Genomic DNA, 9,941 nt, shown 5'->3' on the forward strand with positions numbered 1-9,941 from the left:
TGGGTTCACACGGTTTTAGAGAAGGTATAGGTTCAACCCATCGGGGCATCTTAGAACACATACCAAAAGCTTCAAGAGTAAATATCACCAGCTCGAAAGCAGAGCATGATTGGCCAAGTCAGAGAATAGGATTTACCAATGGTATTATGTATCAAGGAAAAGAACTTCTCGAGGTGTTCGTATACGAATGACATTGTCGGATGATAAAACAACAAAGGATCCGACGGTCCAAAATGGAGTCGATGTGAGCATCGACACACAATCAGAGGAAGAAACAGTGCAAGGGCATTAGATTATAGGAACAACTGACTAACTCAAAGCTCAAATGTGAAGGAATTGAACTTTCCAAATCAAGGGATTAGGAGGAAAGGCTCTGATTAAGGATGGACAAGTCAAGTAGGCTTAGGGGAATAATCGATGGCAATTTGATTGCTTGAGATCCAGCTCATGTTTAAAATGACGTCTGAGCTAGAAGGATGAATTCTAGGATCTGATTGAGGATTGCGAGCATTCGCAATTTATTGAATCGATGGACTCAAGATGATAGTGACAAAGGATGCCTAAGATTACTATACTTATGGGATTAACCATAATGCGAGCAAGCAAGAATTTCAAGAGCAATAAGCTGCTAAGGTTTATCGGAAGATCGAATTGTGTTTCGAAGACCTCTGTGAAACACATGAACAACTGGGGATGAGCGGATACTCGGTAAGTGCGAGGAATATCCATAGGGGTATTAACGCGGAAAAAGCTGCATAGCAGTAGGCACAAAGGATTCTCGGAATATCGGAGAATTTTTCAGGGTATCAAGTAATAACAAGGGCAACTGGGATCGAAGGTATGAACGACAAGTGTAAGTAGTTATCCATAATGATTTATCGATGGTAGGGAATATCAAAAGTGATGGCACAAAGTCTCAAGATAACATCGTAGGGTATCTTTAGAATCTTCCGTTGCAGCATGCAATCATCTGGAATAAGGGGCTCTCCAGGTGGATTTGATCATGAGATCCTAATGTTAGAGTTAGTAATTCATTTTAACCCGAATAGAAGAGAGATCAGAGTCCCAGAGTAAAGATCGAGGAATAAAAGATCCTAGTACCACCCAATGGCGACGTGGGCCCATGGGCCGCACAGCCATGTTATTAAAACAATTTTCACTGACTAGACTTAACTTCGTCCAAGGAGTGTGGAAGGGGGATTCCTACAGGCAGTCGGCTCTGATACCAAATTGTGACGCTCCCAATTCGATCGTACACTAATCATACACGCAAATGTGTACGATCAAGATCAGGGACTCATGGGAAGATATCACAACACAACTCTACAAATAAAATAAGTCATACAAGCATCATATTACAAGCCAGGGGCCTCGAAGGCTCGAATACAAGAGCTCGATCATAGACGAGTCAGCGGAAGCAACAATATCTGAGTACAGACATAAGTTAAACAATTTTGCCTTAAGAAGGCTAGCACAAACTGGGATACAGATCGAAAGAGGCGCATGCCTCCTGCCTGGGATCCTCCTAAACTACTCCTGGTTGTCGTCTGCGGGCTGCACGTAGTAGTAGGCACCTCCCGAGTAGTAGTAGTCGTCATCGACAATGGCGTCTGGCTCCTGGACTCCATCGTCTGGTCGCAACAATCGGGTATATAAAAGGAGGAAAAGGGGGTGCAAAGCAACCGTGAGTACTCATCCAAAGTACTCGCAAGCAAGGATCTACACTACATATGTATGCATTGGTATCAAATGGCAAAAGGGGGGGGTATCAAATGTGGACTGAACTGCAGAATGCCGGAATAAGAGGGGGATAGCTAGTCCTTTCAAAGACTACTCTTCTGGTAACCTCCATATTGCAGCAGGAGAAGAGAGTAGATGGTAAGTTCACCAAGTAACATCGCATAGCATAAACCTAACCGATGATCATCCCCTCATCGCCGTGTGAGAGAGCGATCACAGGTTGTATCTGGCACTTGGAAGGGTGTGTTTTACTAAGTATCCGGTTCTAGTTGTCATAAGGTCAAGGTACAACTCCAAGTCGTCCTGTTACCGAAGATCACGGCTATTCGAATAGATTAACTTCCCTGCAGGGGTGCACCACATTTCCTAACACGCTCGATCCCCTTTGTCCGGACACACTTTTCTGGGTCATGCCCAGCCTCGGAAGATCAACATGTCGCAGCCCTACCTAGGCACAACAGAGAGGTCAGCACGCCGGTCTAAATCCTATGCGCGCAGGGGTCTGGGCCCATCGCCCATTGCACACCTGCATGTTGCGTACGCGGCCGGTGAGCAGACCTAGCGACCTCCATTACAAAGGAAGTTGCGTTACGCGGTCCAACCCGGCGCGTGCCGCTCAGTCGCTGATGTCACGAAGGCTTCGGCTGATACCACAACGTCGAGTGTACATAACTGTTCCCGCGTAGATGGTTAGTGCGTATAGGCCAGTAGCCAGACTCAGATCAAATACCAAGATCTCGTTAGACGTGTTATCTTGAAATAACCGCGAACACCGACCAGGGCCAGGCCCACCTCTCTCCTAGGTGGTCTCAACCTGCCCTGTCGCTTCGTCACAAAGATCCACACAGAGGGGCTGTCGGGAAAGTATGTCCTTCCAGCCCCCAATTCGTGAATCAACCGCGGGTACTCCTCGAGCCAACCCGACTTTAGTCATCACATGTATCATGTATAAAGTATATAGTATACACCCGTGATCATCTCCCGAGTGATCACGGCCCGATAGTATAGCATGGCAGACGGACAAGAATGTAGGGCCACTGATGATAAACTAGCATCCTATACTAAGCATTTAGGATTGCAGGTAACGTATCAACATTAGTAGCAAGGACAAGCTATGCATCAGGATAGGATTAACGGAAAGCAGTAACATGCTACACTACTCTAATGCAAGAAGTAGAGAGAAGAGTAGGCGATATCTGGTGATCAAAGCTGTCTGGTTGCTCTGGCAAGAGAGAGGGGTCGTCAATACCGTAGTCGTACTGGGTAGCAGTGGCGTCGGTCTCGGTGTCTAGCGAGAGAAGAGGGGGAAGATATAATAAATATTAAGCAAACAGATGCATGACGATGCATGACATGACAAAACGTGATGCTAGGTGTTCCCTAACGCGGTAAGAGGTGGTACCGGTGAAGGGGGGAAACATCCGGGAAAATATCCCCGGTGTTTCGTGTTTTTGGACAGATGAACCAGAGGGGAAAGTTGCATGTTCAGTATGCTAGGGATGCATGGCGGATGAACGGGCTGTGTATCCGGATTCATTTCGTCGTTCTGAGCAACTTTCATGTACAAAGTTTTTCCATCCGAGCTACAGTTTATTTTATAGAAATTTTTAAAAGATTTAAATTAATTTTAGCATTTATTTAATTAATTGAATGGAACATTATCCAGAACAGTGCATGCTCACGTCAGCATGACGTCAGCAGTCAACATAGGCGTTGACTGGTCAACTGACGTGTGGGCCCAGTGGGACCCACCTGTCATACGCTGTTAGGTTGATTAGGGTTTAGGTTAAACTAATTACTGTTTAATTTAACTAACAGGTTAATTAGATTAATTAAATAGGATTAATTAACTTAATTAATTACTTAATTAATAAATTAATTAATTAATTTAATTATTATTATTATTTTTATATATAATATTTATTTATTTATTTTTGTTTTTTCGTTCCAGGGGCTGGGCCCCACGTGTCAATGGGCCAAAGGCCATAGTGGGTTAACGGGGCGGGCACAGGCGCACCCAAACGGGCGCTCGCCCGCAGGAGGGGTGTGGCAGAACGAGGCCGCAGGGGGGGCGGTGGGGCGGCTGCAGCGGGGGCAAGGCGTGGTCCGGGTGAGCGGCGGGGCGCCGAACACGAGCGCGACAGGGGGGGCGCCGGTGAGCAGAGGCGGCCGCGGCGTCAAGAGGCAGGAGGGGGAGAGGCCGGGGCGCGGGCACGGGGAGGGCGCAGCGGCTGCGGCAGCAGGTGGACTGGGCCGGCGGGGGCAACCGCGGCAGCAGGCGTAGGGGCGAGCGGGGGCGGCAGCAAGTGGCGCCAGGGCGCGGTCAGCGGGCGTCGCCGGCAGGCACGCGGCAAGGGCGAGGGCACAGGAACGAGCGTGGCCCAGCGTGCGTGGGGCTGCAGGCGCAGGCGTGCGGGAGCAACGGCAGGAGCAGTGCGGGCGACGCAGTGCGCGAGCGCGGCATGTCTGAGCGGAAGAGCTCGCGCGAGCAGGGAGGCGCAGAGCAGGAGGCCGCGGCCGGTCGCGTGCGTGTGCATACGTGACATGGGGAGAGAGAGGCCGGGGCTCATGGCGGTTCATAGGGCAACAACAGCGGGTGTCGAGGATGAGTCGAGGAGGTCTGGCGAGGCGGCATCGGCGACGAGGACGGGGAGCGTCGGCGACGGAGAGGACCGTGGCGATGGCGTCCGACATTGGGCCGCAGAGGGGCTCGAGCAGCGCGGTTGATCCCATGAGGAAGAGGCGTGGGTGGTCCGGGGATGGCAGCGGGCAACAAGGCAGCGCCGGGCGGCGTGGTCGGGGCTGAGCCCCTATCCAGATCGGGGTGGGGGAGAGAGGGAGGAGAGAGTGGGGGAAATCGTGCGGGGGGAGTGGGGGTTAGGGGTTCCTGTCGGTGGGGGTTATGGAGGGGAGTGGGTGGGCGGCCTGGCCAGTGGGTTGTCCGGCTGGGCCGGTTGCCCTGTGGGGGGAGAGATTTTTTTCCTGTTTTGTTCTTTTCCTATTATTTATTCTTTGGTTTGTTTTTATTTAACTTTCTTTGCTGTTTAGTTTTTACTTAAAATCTAAATGACCCCTAAATTAGTGATAACACAAAACCCACTACAACCAAAAGGTTTTACCCCAAAACTATTTTAGTTTAGTATTTTATTAATTATAAAAGCATCTAAATATTGGTTTTTGCTATGGTTTTATTCACCTTAGAGTTTTTGAACATTTGATAAAGTGGGGTTCCCTCACCACAATTACTTGCAATTTATTTGTCACAAACCGAACATTTTACTATTAAAGATTGAAAACTTTTGATGTTTGCCTTTAATCAAATTTTGAATTTGGATCGGTTTCAAACTAATGCGAGATTAGCAACAGTAATCGAAGTGACGTGGCCTCGTTAGCAGAGGTTTACTGTAGCGTAACTATCCAGGCGTTACAACCGCTATCCAGCATGCATCTAGAGTATTAAGTTCAAAAGAACAGAGTAACGCTTTAAGCAAGATGACATGATGTAGAGGGATAAACTCATGCAATATGATATAAACCCCATCTTGTTATCCTCGATGTCAACAATATAATACGTGCCTTGCTGCCCCTACTGTCACTGGGAAAGGACACCGCAAGATTGAACCCCAAGCTAAGAACTTCTCCCGTTGCAAGAAAGATCAATCTAGTAGGCCAAACCAAACTGATAATTCGAAGAGACTTGCAAAGATAACCAATCATACATAAAAGAATTCGGAGAAGATTCAAATATTGTTCATAGATAAACTTGATCATAAACCCACAATTCATCGGTCTCAACAAACACACCGCGAAAGAAGATTAGATCGAATAGTTCTCCACAAGAGAGGGGGACAACTTTGTATTGAGATCCAAAATGAGAGAAGAAGCCATCTAGCTAATAACTATGGACCCGAAGGTCTGAGGTAAACTACTCACACATCATTGGAGAGGCTATGGTGTTGATGTAGAAGCCCTCCGTGATCGATGCCCCCTCGGGCGGAGCTCCGGAAAATGCCCCAAGATGGGATCTCACGGGTACAGAAGGTTGCGGCGGTGGAATTAGGGTTTTGGCTCCGTATCTGGTAGTTTGGGGGTACGTAGGTATATATAGGAGGAAGAAGTACGTCGGTGGAGCAACATGGGCCCCACGAGGGTGGAGGGCGCGCCTGGGGGGGTGGTAGGCGCCGCCCTACCTCGTGCATTCCTGTTTGCTTTCTTGACGTAGGGTCCAAGTCCTCTGGATCACGTTCGTTCCAAAAATCACGTTCCCGAAGGTTTCATTCCGTTTGGACTCCGTTTGATATTCTTTTTCTGCAAAACTCTGAAATAGGCAAAAAACAGCAGTTGTGGGTTGGGCCTCCGGTTAATAGGTTAGTCCCAAAAATAATATAAAAGTGTATAATAAAGCCCAATAATGTCCAAAACAAGATATAATATAGCATGGAACAATAAAAAATTATAGATACATTGGAGACGTATCAATGTTGAATCTTATTTTGACAATTATGAAAGTGGATTTGGAGAGGTCATGACTTTATTTAGTAATGATTCCAGTATGTTGGAAGAGGTTTCAATTGATTATGACGAGAACAAAGTTGCTACTTATGATGATTATTGTGATGATACTTATGTGATAAAAAGTAGAGATGATTATATTTATACAACTTGTCATGATTATGATTACCATTTTTCTGAACATTACTCCTTTAATGTGGAAACAATTATAGTATTCGAGTTTCTTATGATGCTCTCACTATTCCGAATGAGAAGAATTTTGCTTATGTGGAGAGTAATAAAATTTCTATGCTTGTAGATCATGAAAAGAATGCTTTATGTGATAGTTATATTATTAAATTCATTCATGATGCTACTGAAAATTATTATGAGGGAGAATATATGCTTGTAGGAGTTGCAATAATATCAAGTTTCCTCTCTATGTGTTGAAAATCTTGAAGTTATGCTTGTTTTACCTTCTTATGCAAGTTGATTCTTGTTCCCACAAGTTGTTTGCTCACAAAATACCTATGAATAGGAAGTGGGTTAGACTTAAATGTGCTAATAATATTCTTCATGATGCTCTCTTTATGTTACAATTCTTATCTTTTATGTGAGCATCATTGAAATCATCATGCCTAGCTAGTGGCGTTAAACGATAGCGCTTGTTGGGAGGCAACCCAACTTCATTTTTGTTCCTTGATTTTTGCTCCTGTTTAGTAATAAATAATTAATTTAGACTCTGTTTAAATGTGGGTTTATTCTTTTAATTAGTGTTTGTGCCAAGTAGAACCTTTGGGAAGACTTGGGGAAAGTCTTTGCGATCATGCTGTAAAAAACAGAAACTTTAGCGCCCACGAGATTTGCTGCCATTTCTTATTGGGGAGTACTATTTAGTTAATTATTTTTGAATATACTTAATAGATAAATTCCTCACGTCCAGCAATTTATTTTAGAATTTTCGGGCTTCCATAAGTATACGTTTGATACAGGTTACTACAGACTGTTCTGTTTTTGACAGATTCTGTTTTCTATGTGTTGTTTGCTTATTTTGATGAATCTATGAGCAGTATCTGAGGGTATGAACCATAGATGAGTTGGAATACAGTAGATATTACACAAATATGAACGTGGAATGAGTTCACAACAGTACCTAAGTGGTGATTTATTTTCTTATACTAATGGAGGTTATGAGTTTTTTTTGTTATGTTTTGTGTTGTGAAGTTTTCAAGTTTTGGGTGAAGATTCGATGGACTATGGAATAAGGATTGGCAAGAGCCTAATCTTGGGGATGCCCAAGGCAACCCAAGGTAACATTCAAGGACAACCAAAAGCCTAAGCTTGGGGAAGCCCCGGAAGGCATCCCCTCTTTCGTCTTCGTTCATCGGTAACTTTACTTGGAGCTATATTTTTATTCACCACATGATATGTGTTTTGATTGGAGAGTCATTTTATTTTTATTTTGTTTTTCTTGCTGTTTGAATAAAATACCAAGATCTGAAATTATTAAATGTTAGAGATCCTTCACATAGTTGCATAATTATTCGACTACTCATTGATCTTCACTTATATCTTTCGGAGTAGTTTGTCATTTGCTCTGGTGCTTCACTTATATCTTTTAGAGCATGGCGGTGGTTTTATTTTATAGAAATAATTGATCTCTCATGCTTCACTTATATTATTTTGAGAGTCCCTTAGAACAATATGGCGTTATAAAGACTTTCATATAAGTGCATTGAATACTAAGAGAAGTTTGATACTTGATGATTGTTTTGAGATATGGAGATGGTGTATTAGAGTCATGCTAGTTGAGTAGTTGTAAATTTGAGAAATACTTGTGTTGAAGTTTGTGATTCCCATAGCATGCACGTATGGTGAACCGTTATGTGATGAAGTTGGAGCATGATTTATTTATTGATTATCTTCCTTATGAGTGGCGGTCGGGGACGAGTGATGGTCTTTTCCTACCAATCTATCCGTCTAGGAGCATGCGCATAGTACTTTGTTTCGATAACTAATAGATTTTTGCAATAAGTATGTGAGTTCTTTATGACTAATGTTGAGTCCATGGATTATACGCACTCTCACCCTTCCACCATTGCTAGCCTCTCTAGTACCGCGCAACTTTCACCGGTACCATAAACCCACCATTTACCTTCCTCAAAACAGCCACCATACCTACCTATTATTGGATTTCCATAGCCATTCTGAGATATATTGCCATGCAACTTTCCACCGTTCCGTTTATTATGACACGCTCCATCATTGTCATATTGCTTTGCATGATCATGTAGTTGACATTGTATTTGTGGCAAAGCCACCGTTCATAATTCTTTCATACATGTCACTCATGAGTCATTCATATCCCGGTACACCGCCGGAGGCATTCACATAGAGTCATATTTTGTTCTAAGTATTGGGTTGTAATTCTTGAGTTGTAAGTAAAAATAAGTGTGATGATCATCGTTATTAGAGCATTGTTCCAGTGAGGAAAGCATGATGGAGACTATGATTCCCTCACAAGTCGGGATGAGACTCCGGACGAAAAATAAAAAAAATAAAAAAGAGGCCAAAAAAAGAGAAAGGCCCAAATAAAAAAATGAAAAATGAGAGAAAAAGAGAGAAGGGTCAATGCTACTATCCTTTTACCACACTTGTGCTTCAAAGTAGCACCATGATCTTCATGATAGAGAGTCTCCTATGTTGTCACTTTCATATACTAGTGGGAATCTTTCATTATAGAACTTGGCTTGTATATTCCAATGATGGGCTTACTCAAATTCCCTAGGTCTTCGTGAGCAAGCGAGTTGGATGCACACCCACTAGTTTCTTTTGTTGAGCTTTCATACACTTATAGCTCTAGTGCATCCGTTGCATGGCAATCCCTACTCACTCACATTGATATCTATTGATGGGCATGTCCATAGCCCGTTGATACGCCTAGTTGATGTGAGACTATCTTCCTCCTTTTTGTCTTCTCCACAACCACCGTTCTATTCCACCTATAGTGCTATATCCATGGCTCACGCTCATGTATTGCGTGAAGATTGAAAAGGTTTGAGAACATCAAAAGTATGAAACAATTGCTCGGCTTGTCATCGGGGTTGTGCGTGATTTAAATATTTTGTGTGATGAAGATAGAGCATAGCGAGACTATATGATTTTGTAGTGATAGCTTTCTTTGGCCATGTTATTTTGAGAAGACATGATTACTTTGTTAGTAATCTTGAATCTTATGGATCTGAATATTCTTGCCACAATAGAGAAGATTACATTGATAAATATGTTAGGTAGCATTTCACATCAAAAATTCTGTTTTTATCATTTACCTACTCGAGGACGAGCAGGAATTAAGCTTGGGGATGCTGATACGTCTCCAACGTATCTATAATTTTTGATTGTTCCATGCTATTATATTATCTGTTTTGGATGTTTATGGGCTTTATTATACACTTTTATATTATTTTTGGGACTAACCTATTAACCGGAGGCCCAACCCAAATTGTTGTTTTCTTGCCTATTTTAGTGTTTCTAAGAAAAGGAATATCAAACGGAGTCAAAACGGAATGAAACCTTCGGGAGAGTTATTTTTGGAACAGAAGCAATCCAGGAGGCTTGGAGTATACGCCAAGGAAGCTTCGAGGTGGCCACGAGGCAGGGAGGCGCGCCTGCCCCCTAGGCGCGCCCCCCACCCTCGTGGGCCCCTCGTG

This window comes from Triticum urartu, chromosome 4A (genome assembly GCF_056163025.1).
Source record: "Triticum urartu cultivar PI428250 chromosome 4A, HENAU_Tu73, whole genome shotgun sequence".
NCBI classification, from domain to species: Eukaryota; Viridiplantae; Streptophyta; class Magnoliopsida; order Poales; family Poaceae; genus Triticum; species Triticum urartu.